Source organism: Salvelinus alpinus, chromosome 32 (assembly GCF_045679555.1).
Source record: "Salvelinus alpinus chromosome 32, SLU_Salpinus.1, whole genome shotgun sequence".
Taxonomy (NCBI): Eukaryota; Metazoa; Chordata; class Actinopteri; order Salmoniformes; family Salmonidae; genus Salvelinus; species Salvelinus alpinus.
The window spans coordinates 6,646,021-6,655,887 of record NC_092117.1 but is presented as its reverse complement, the minus strand read 5'-3'; positions in this window follow the sequence as shown (position 1 = coordinate 6,655,887).

Here is a 9,867-nt window from a genome sequence, read left to right as displayed (position 1 = left end):
ATGTGGATGTGGTTGTAGAAAACAATTGTTTGGGAAATATTATAAATCACAATAATAGTTATTCACAATTAGGGTAAAAGTACAGTTAATCACCTAAACGATTCACAATTATTTATTCATTTTACAAATACATGATCAAATTTCTCATGCCATATGGCTATGCCATGCAGTACCATGTGCTATTGAGATTACACTGAATTCATTTAGGACTAAAATACAGACATGAAAGGCATAATTTGTTGCTATAGAGAGAGTAATGATGTACATATAGGCACTCAGTGAGCATAACTCTCCTAACCCTTCAGCCTGATCACTGTAATCCTAATCTCAACATGGGTTTACAGAATCATAGGTCACCTTGAGTTCAAAGGGGCAAAGGTCATTGAGATACTGTATTAGTTGAGGAGACGAATACAACGATTCAGTATAGTTTAATGGCGTACGCAGAATGTTGCCCACAGGTTCAAGGGGAACGGTATAAACATGTCAAATGAACGTTATGTTTATCATTTTAGAGGTGTTGAGATATGAGATGCAGGTTGTCCCGTCTAGGTTGCTTTGAAGCATGATGTGTGAATTGAATGTGATCTCTAAAAAGGATACAGAGGAATTGAGATTTGAGCAGAATGTGGTTCACGTTACAGAGATATATAAGAATGTGTGAAAGCAATGCACTTGAAATCCCCTCATTTCACAAGCCTATTATCCAATTGAAAACTGATCCTCAGTGAACTCCCATTGTGTGCCTCTCTCAAAGAAGAAATGTACAAAATAGATCTCAGGTCTCAAAAGTGGAGGCTGTGGAGTTTGAGTTACAGATGTGACCGTTTAAAAAAATATATATGTTTACTAAGAGTTCTTGCACAGAGACCCTGTGAGCCAGAAGTGCTCCACCTGTTTCATAACCTTGTTTAAGCTGGAGCACCATTTTATCTGACTTCTCTGCCCTGATAGAAAATGTCTCAGTGTGACAATGTCAAACAGGGTATGCTAATGATTCATCCCTGTACAGTAAGCATGTCATGGTAAAAGAGCCCCCACGTGGTGGATCTCCTAATGGGTTGTGACTTCTGCTGTCAACGGCTCAGCTACGCGCTCTCTTCCTGTAATTTCCACCCATCTTCACTGTTCACTGATGTGCTTTCAAAAACGTGTTTACAATAGTTTATGTCAAACCAGGAAGGGGAAATCTACGGTGTTTGTAAGAGCAGCTTCATAGAGTTTATGGAGAAACTTTTATAGGAGAACCTCTGGCTGATAACTCAACAAACATATTCCCATTTTATGTCCCCATTTATGTCACATACTGGGAAGAGAAATAAAAAAGGTGTCACAGAACACCTCATTTTATAGCTGAGAAAAAGAAAACTCGGTTTAGGATTTATTTTAATCAGGCCGGAACCTCCATTCCATTTGTTCCTCTAACTGGTGATGCAATCCCTGCAGTCCAAAACCCTCCATTCATTAAATTGTTTTAATGTGACTGAAAGCACTTGTGCAAATAAACAGACAGTTACAGTGGATAGAAAGGTATCCCTGTGTCCACGCATGAACCAACAGTGACTAATTCCAAGTTGTGCCTTTTATCTTATTAATCCCATGCAACGCCGTTTGCAGGTCTTAGAAAATACTTGTGAATTACATCTAATAGGCTTCAAATCAAGTACTAATTAAAACTGCATTAACCTTAATGAATCTGAAAAATGGAGACCCCAATTTATTGGAGTTGTGTTTATACAACAGCTGGTTTCAATAATACATGACGCAACCTGCTCTTTGGGATGAACTCCTCTTCTTAATGTGAACCTCCTGTGTGTGTGTGTGTGTGTGTGTGTGTGTGTGTGTGTGTGTGTGTGTGTGTGTGTGTGTGTGTGTGTGTGTGTGTGTGTGTGTGTGTGTGTGTGTGTGTGTGTGTGTGTGTGTGTGTGTGTGTGTGTGTGTGTGTGTGTGTGTGTGTGTGACTACGGTGTGTTTGTCCCTCCTTGTTATTACAAGCCTCGTTAGAGGTTAACTTAGCAACATTAAGGCATCTTTAGAATCAGGAAAACAGACGAAGCAGCATTGTGCCAATCAGCGTCACAGGTGTTCATAATTGTCTGACTAATTGCTTCATTACTTATTTTAAGGCCTGAGCCCCGTTGAGCACCGTCTGTGGTTCCATCACATCTGCATTTTGTGAAGCCCACTTCAGCTTCCATGGGAAGTCTCTCCAGAGTTTTAACATGTATCTGCTTGTTACCTTGATTTCCCACGAGGACATCCTTTATTTATTCGCTGATTCCAACTCAAACGCCTTTAATGGAAATTCCCATGGTGGTATATGAGCTATGGGCAATGTGCTTATGACAATTTGTTGTCGGCTATCTCATTAGTAACTGAGAGAAGAGTGTTGTAAAAAGACCACGTAAATGACGCCATTCAAGTAATTGTTTTAGCCCTATTGTTTAGGGTGCAGTGTCCTAGCGGGCTGTAGGCTAATATTGGCAGATCTTCCATGACTGCTGTGAGTTACAGCCTCAGTCTGTTGCTGAGGGGACCCAGAAGAGACCTGCCATCCACTGAGACCTGCCATCCTAATGAATCAGGGACCACAAATGAGTGGAGGACCTGGGGAAACACTGATTTTCTATCACTGAGGCATCAGCATAACCGCCAGCTAATCAGGGATCTGATTTCAACCTATGATATTATCTCGGTCATGTCAAGATGTGTGTAAATGACACAACAAAGCTACTAATTTGTCAACCTTTTGAACTAGAATGTCCATGGCCGTCAAAGTATGCTATTCCTTTATGGTCATTATATTTGGAAGTATGAACAGAGCAGAGGTCCTCAATATTAATGAGACATTGAACATGCTATAAACAGGAAGTACAGTGAGAAATCCCATCTCCTAGACCAATAGGACCCCCCCCAGGCATATACTGTAGATACCCATGTGAAATTACTTGAAAAAAGACCCCTCCAACCCGAGCCACCTTTGCCCACCCACATAGGCAATGAGGCAGTTATGGATCCATGCTCATGTCTTCAAGTCTGGACTTGTGCAGACCAATTATCTCCTAATCATCAATGGATGTGACATGTGGCTTATGGCAGATGTTTGTCAAAGCCCTCATGTATCTGTCTGTATTTCAAAGGGATTTGAAGTGATGGCGGGAATGTAAAATCTATACTACCCTCTGATGGATCAGTCTCTTCCCAGCATGAAATGCTTCTGGTCAAATGTCAATCATGTAATCTTTGTCTATGCTGGTTATCCCATTGAGATAACATCGATGTATCCCAAAATGGCAAAAATCTTCAAATTCAAAATGACAATAGCGGTACAATGGCAACGGGTACAATAATGTTCACTTGAAATTCAGTCCTATGAAATTACATAAATCACAATAAGTGTTCTTATATATCCTGCAAACCATCAAATAATGAACTACTGTGGATATTGCATATCTCTAGCCGTTTGCATGTCAATGTTACTATAGTATTAGACCTCTCATACAACAAGCCTCGTTCCTCTACGTATAGCCCCTTCTATCTATGGGTTATCAATAATAATGGCCTGTCATTTCTATGACTTTTTCTCAAGAGATTGAACTGGAAGTTCATGTTTCAAAAACAGGAAACACATTCATCGAGACCTGAACACAACACTTGAAAAGTTATGCACATCGGGGCTCACAAAGACAGGCCCCGTCCATATTTACATAATCTACACCATCCTCTGAAATAGTCATTTCCAGAGGAAAGAGTTAATTCAATTACAAATCATTTTAAAGTAGAATATCTTTCTTCTCCTTGCCAGATGATGGTGGGCATGTCCAAACTTGATTCTCCCTGACAACACAGCTAATGGTTGTCTAGTCAGTCAGGCATGCTTAAGTCTTTAGAGAATTCAGGAGTGTCTCGTGTAATGTCAACATTCTAGCCAAAACATGCTATACATGATTTAAATCTGGGATCAGATCATTACGATTATTGTTAGGTAGGGGATAAACGTTGGTAGAGTCGTAAAGGAACATCAGACAGATTAGACTGAGGCACTACGAAGTGGAGAGCAAGCGGATCGAAAAAAGAAAAAAAAAGTAGTTTGACTTTAAATATATTATATGAAATAATATGATGATCAGTGAGTCAAAGCATTGTCCGTGGTGCTCCTTCAACAATGGATATTTCAAAAACAAGTGGCGAAATATTTCATGTTCTTTGCAGCTTATGTGCAATAGACTTGGCATCAATACAATAGCTATGGGAAGTGATTTATTTTCTTCAAGCAATTAAATGCCTACTTGATCATTTTTCTGGGAAAATATTATGAGAATGTGGCAAACAAATTAAAAGAGCACTCCATGACTAAACCTATCCCTAGGATTGGGTTGAAACATCGCATTTATATGGAAGCCAAACCTTTTCATCTACATTGGCGGGGGAGGGGGGGGGGGGGGGGTTTGAGAAAACAATTCTGAAATGTGCATTCTATTTATGTATGCAGACGATTATTAATTTCAATTTATGTAACCCCACTTACTCCCACAGTTTAATTAATGATGCTTGTTATCAGCTGTGTTTAAGAGGTAATGGACAATGTTGAATTTTGAGTGTTTACAGTGCTGGTGAAATATCCTGCTTTACCCCCTTTGTAATGTATTGCCAGCGAGCAAGGAGATTAACAGTGTTTGTCATTCTTCCTGCAGCTATGTTATAATGCAAACCAAGGAGGGTAGGGGGGGGGGGGGGAGCGACGAGCGTACAACTTTGAAATGGTGACTAGAAATATCTACCATGGTCAGAAGAACAGGCATCCCACTCCATCACCTGATCCACACCGCAATTCCTGTTCTAATTGGAGGGAGGCTTTGCGCCAGATAGGGTCCCCGCAAAAACACAAGAGGAGGAATGGATTGTGAGAGGGGAGGAGGGAAAGAAGGAAGGGAAAGGAGAGGGTTTGAGGAAAACATGGCTGCGTCAAGGCCTTGCAAACAATCGCTGGGGACAAGCTCCGTGGCTGCTACATTGCTCTATCATCTTTACCATGGGAGATCATCATGATTCATCTCATCTCACTGCAACTTCCACTCAGTGGACAGCTGGTGGACATGAAACCTGATTTCAATTGGCCTCTGTAGTACCACCATGTAGTCCCTTGACACCAACTTGCCTGTACCACTGCTATGGAGCTTATCATATACTGTACAAGTACATTTCAGAAGATTTCATCAGACAGCACAAAAGTTATGGAAGGCAAAGGAAATAGACAGACAACACAATAGTGTACATTTACCAAGCAATTTTATTCAACCATCACATACAGGAATGCAATAGATGCAGGATTGGAGGCCTATCAATCCGAGAATTAACATAATTCAAAGACAGTGCTGCTGGAATAAAGAGCAGCTGGCAAAACAGGATTATTGAATAATCATAAATCACTTCACCAGGGCATAATCATATTATGACCCACTTAGCTCTTGAGTCCTGTATTTTATGGATACTTTACAAAGAAGAACTAATCCTTTATATGACATTTTTCATTTATCCCGTCAAAAATGATTCTTTTAACATTAACATCATACAGAGCAGACTGTATCGATAACAACGCGTCGTGAGAGTTGAGATCCTTTCAGTTTACGTCAGTTTACATCCTTTCAATTGACTGGATTGAGAGTATTTAGTCTATTTGGGGTTGAAAAGCATCTGAACAAAGGCAAAATAAGACAAACGTGCTTCCCCAATGATGCAACGACAAAACAATGGACCATTTTTATGACTGAATAAATCTGTAAGCAGTGTCACGTTTACATTGGATTTCTTCAGCAAAGAAAATCTCATCTAAAGTAATGTTCTTTAACAAATTAAATTAAGTAAGCAATTAGAATAATGTATATTGATTTATACCCCCCCTTATTCTTCAAAAAAGGCAAAAACACTACATATTAGAAGAGGTAAATGGAAGGTCTAAGAAGCTATGAATATAGATAGCTCTATTCTCGTTTTTCATACTAAGAGATGGCAGTTTACCACGTTCATCCTTTCAGACCTATGTAACACAAATACTATCACAAAGACTAGCCTTTCTTGGCTTCAAAGTGTCTGACAAAAAGATCAGACAGGGACACTTGCTGCAGGTGCTTTGTTAGAATGTGGATGCAACAAAGGACGAGGCTTGGTACATATCTATATATATATATAGAGGTATTTTATAGCCATAACGTGTAGTCTAAGGAAGAAATAGTCATAGGCACTCAGATTATAAGGTTAACAGTACACTCATTCATTAAAAACGCCCTCTCACTGTCAACTGCGTTTCTTTTCAGCAAACTGAACATGTGTAAATATTTGTATGAACATAACAAGATTCAAACAACTGAGACATAAATTGAAAAGGTTCCACTGACATGTGACTAACAGAAATGGAATAATGTGTCCCTGAACAAAAGGGGGGTCAAAATCAAAAGCAACAGTCAGTATATGGTGTGGCCACCAGCTGCATTAAGTACTGCAGTGCATCTCCTCCTCATGGACTGCACCAGATTTGCCAGTTCTTGCTGTGAGATGTTACCCCACTCTTTCACCAAGGCACCTGCAAGTTCCCGGACATTTCTGGGGGGAATGGCCCTAGCCCTCACCCTCCGATCCAACAGGTCCAAGACGTGCTCAATGGGATTGAGATCCGGGCTCTTCGCTGGCCATGGCAGAACACTGACATTCCTGTCTTGCAGGAAATCACTCACAGAACGAGCAGTATGGCTGGTGGCATTGTCATGCTGGAGGGTCGTGTCAGGATGAGCCTGCAGGAAGGGTACCACATGAGGGAGAAGGATGTCTTCCCTGTAACGCACAGCATTGAGATTGCCTGCAATGACAACAAGCTCAGTCCGATGATGCTGTGACACACCGCCCCAGACCATGACGGACCCTCCACCTCTAAAACCGATAGAGGTGGATCGATCCCGCTCCAGAGTACACGCCTCGGTGTAACGCTCATTCCTTCGGCGAAAAACGCGAATCCGACCATCACCCCTGGTGAGACAAAACCTTGACTCGTCAGTGAAGAGCACTTTTTGCCAGTCCTGTCTGGTCCAGCGACGGTGGGTTTGTGCCCATAGGCAACGTTGTTGCCAGTGATGTCTGGTGAGGACCTGCCTTACAACAGGCCTACAAGCCCTCAGTTCAGCCTCTCTCAGCCTATTGCGGACAGTCTGAGCACTGACAGAGGGATTGTGCGTTCCTGGTGTAACTTGGGCAGTTGTTGTTGCCATCCTGTACCTGTCCCGCAGGTGTGATGTTCGGATGTACCGATCCTGTGCAGGTGTTGTCACACGTGGTCTGCCACTGCGAGGACAATCAGCTGTCCGCCCTGTCTCCCTGTAGCGCTGTCTTAGGCGTCTCATAGTACGGACCTTGCAATTTATTGCCCTGGCCACATCTGCAGTCCTCATGCCTCCTTGCAGCATGCCTAAGGCACGTTCATGGAGATGAGCAGGGACCCTGGGCATCTTTCTTTTGGTGTTTTTCAGAGTCAGTAGAAAGGCCTCTTTAGTGTCCTAAGTTTTCATAACTGTGACCTTAATTGCCTACCATCTGTAAGCTGTTAGTGTCTTATCGACCGTTCCACAGGTGCATGTTCATTAATTGTTTATGGTTCATTGAACAAGCATAGGAAACAGTGTTTAAACTCTTTACAATGAAGATCTGTGAAGTTATTTGGATTTTTACGAATTATCTCGGAAAGACAGGGTCCTGAAAAAGGGACGTTTCTTTTTTTACTGAGTTTAGGTTGGCCAACCTTGAGCAAAATTCATCAATTCATCTAATCAGTTTTTTTGTTTGTTTACTGAGTTACAATTCATACATAATATTTTTTCTTTCAAAGGAAGTTTATTACAATACTATTACGTATATATCATAAAAATAAAGGCCTATTTGCTAGTGGAATTGTTGCATAGAGCATTTTGATATATTGGACAGCTTATCATTTACAACAGGATCATTTGTGCATGCTAGCTGATCCTTTAAACTTCCAGTCATTGCGCTAAAGCTAGTTAGCAATGGCTCCAGAAACGACCTTCAACTTCTTTCAAACTGCATACAGAGACAAAAGGAGGGTATCAATGAAGTTATTGACAAAATGTCACACCATCCCTTTTATATAAACTAGAAATATTAGAGGTCCAAGAGTCAATCCCTGTGGAACATTTGATCTCGGAGGAAGTTTACTCTTTTGAAAGTGACAGCTTGCATTCTTCCTTTTAGATTGCTGGAGAACCACAACAAGGACACAGCAATAAATCACTCACACTTATGGTATTAAGCTTTTGCAGTCAAATATCATAATAAATGGTGTCAAATGATATGGTAATACTATGTGTATTGTTAGTTATACAAATTTACACAAATTATTACATGGGACCTCTTCACTGGTTAGATCCAGTAAACTCCCTGGTGATAACTCCTTGCATTAACAATATAATACAGTACACTGATCCAGGAATAAGATAGACAATGCTTACCAAGGTCAAGGAAGCTCCCAAGCATAATTACTAATATGGCAAACACAAAGGCATTGTTATTGGACAAGTATAATGCCAGACATTACCAGAGCAAAACGGCAGTCTCTATCAGGGAACAGCCTAGGAAGACATAGGGCGGGCATCAATTTAGCCTACTTATCTAAAGTCTCTAATTACTTGGTTTATTTGATAAACAGAACAAGAAAAATCCTTAAATGATTCCGCAAGATCCAAAGGGGATTAATTTCTCACTCCTTGAAAAAACAAATCACGGGTAGAATCCCTTATTTCACTCTTTAATCACGCATTAATTAGGAGCAATAGGGGCACCAGTTACACTTGGCATTTTGGAAGATTGGGGGAGAAAAAAAGCCTCTATTAGCCTCTCCAGAGGAAGAGGCAAACACATCAGGCTAAGACAAAGGCTCCACAATCATACAGAACAGCAGGAAGTGAGGCTTGGGGGAAAGAGGATCTGGGCTCATGAAAGTCCCACACAATGCCGATATTTCCTCAATGCAGAGACACAGTAGAAACCATCAATGACACGGTCTAGAACACTGTTCTATTAAAAATGACGTGCCCAAACTCCAGCGGATTCTGCGCTGTCCACCCATTATTAGAATGGTGAAGTTACGGCATGGCTTGGAATTTCATTTCCATGGCAATTTTCAACCGTCCACTAGGGTCAAAGTGAGTGCCTGGTACCATCCAGGGTGTTGGGGATGGGTTTGAGGATGAGCTTAAAACATGAACTATGGCTCTGGGCATTGCAGGTTCAATCCCAGTGCTAGGCATTGTTTTGTAAAAAAACAAAATAATGGTTTTAACCCTATCCCAAACCTCAACCCTAACCACTCCTAAACTTACGTTTCGGTTTCAGTTTGACTGACAGCTAACAGATAGCGAAACACTCCGTAGTTAAAGGGGCAACACACGCCGTAATCTCTTTTGCCTGCAGTTATGTCAAATGTCTCCATATGCCTTGAAGGTTGCGTTGAAAATATCTATTTGATTGTGTATATTATGGCCATTAAATTAAATGTATGAATTACTGACTTAATCAATTAATTGATTACCAAGTCACGGATTAGTGAAATGTCTACTCAAAACGTAATTTCTGGTGCAGGAAGGTACGTTATGTTTTCTTGTTCCCTTCACTGACTTCACCTTGTGCCTCAATCAGCAACATTTACTTCAATCATTGTAAATGTGCTCCTATTAGCAACTTGTACTGAAAAACCATGTGAGAGTCATCATCTACACCTCTGAAATTCACAAGAGCGTTACTATTATCTTCATTGTATATCGCGCTTGAATACCATATATCGTATACGATGTATATGACTATCGTATA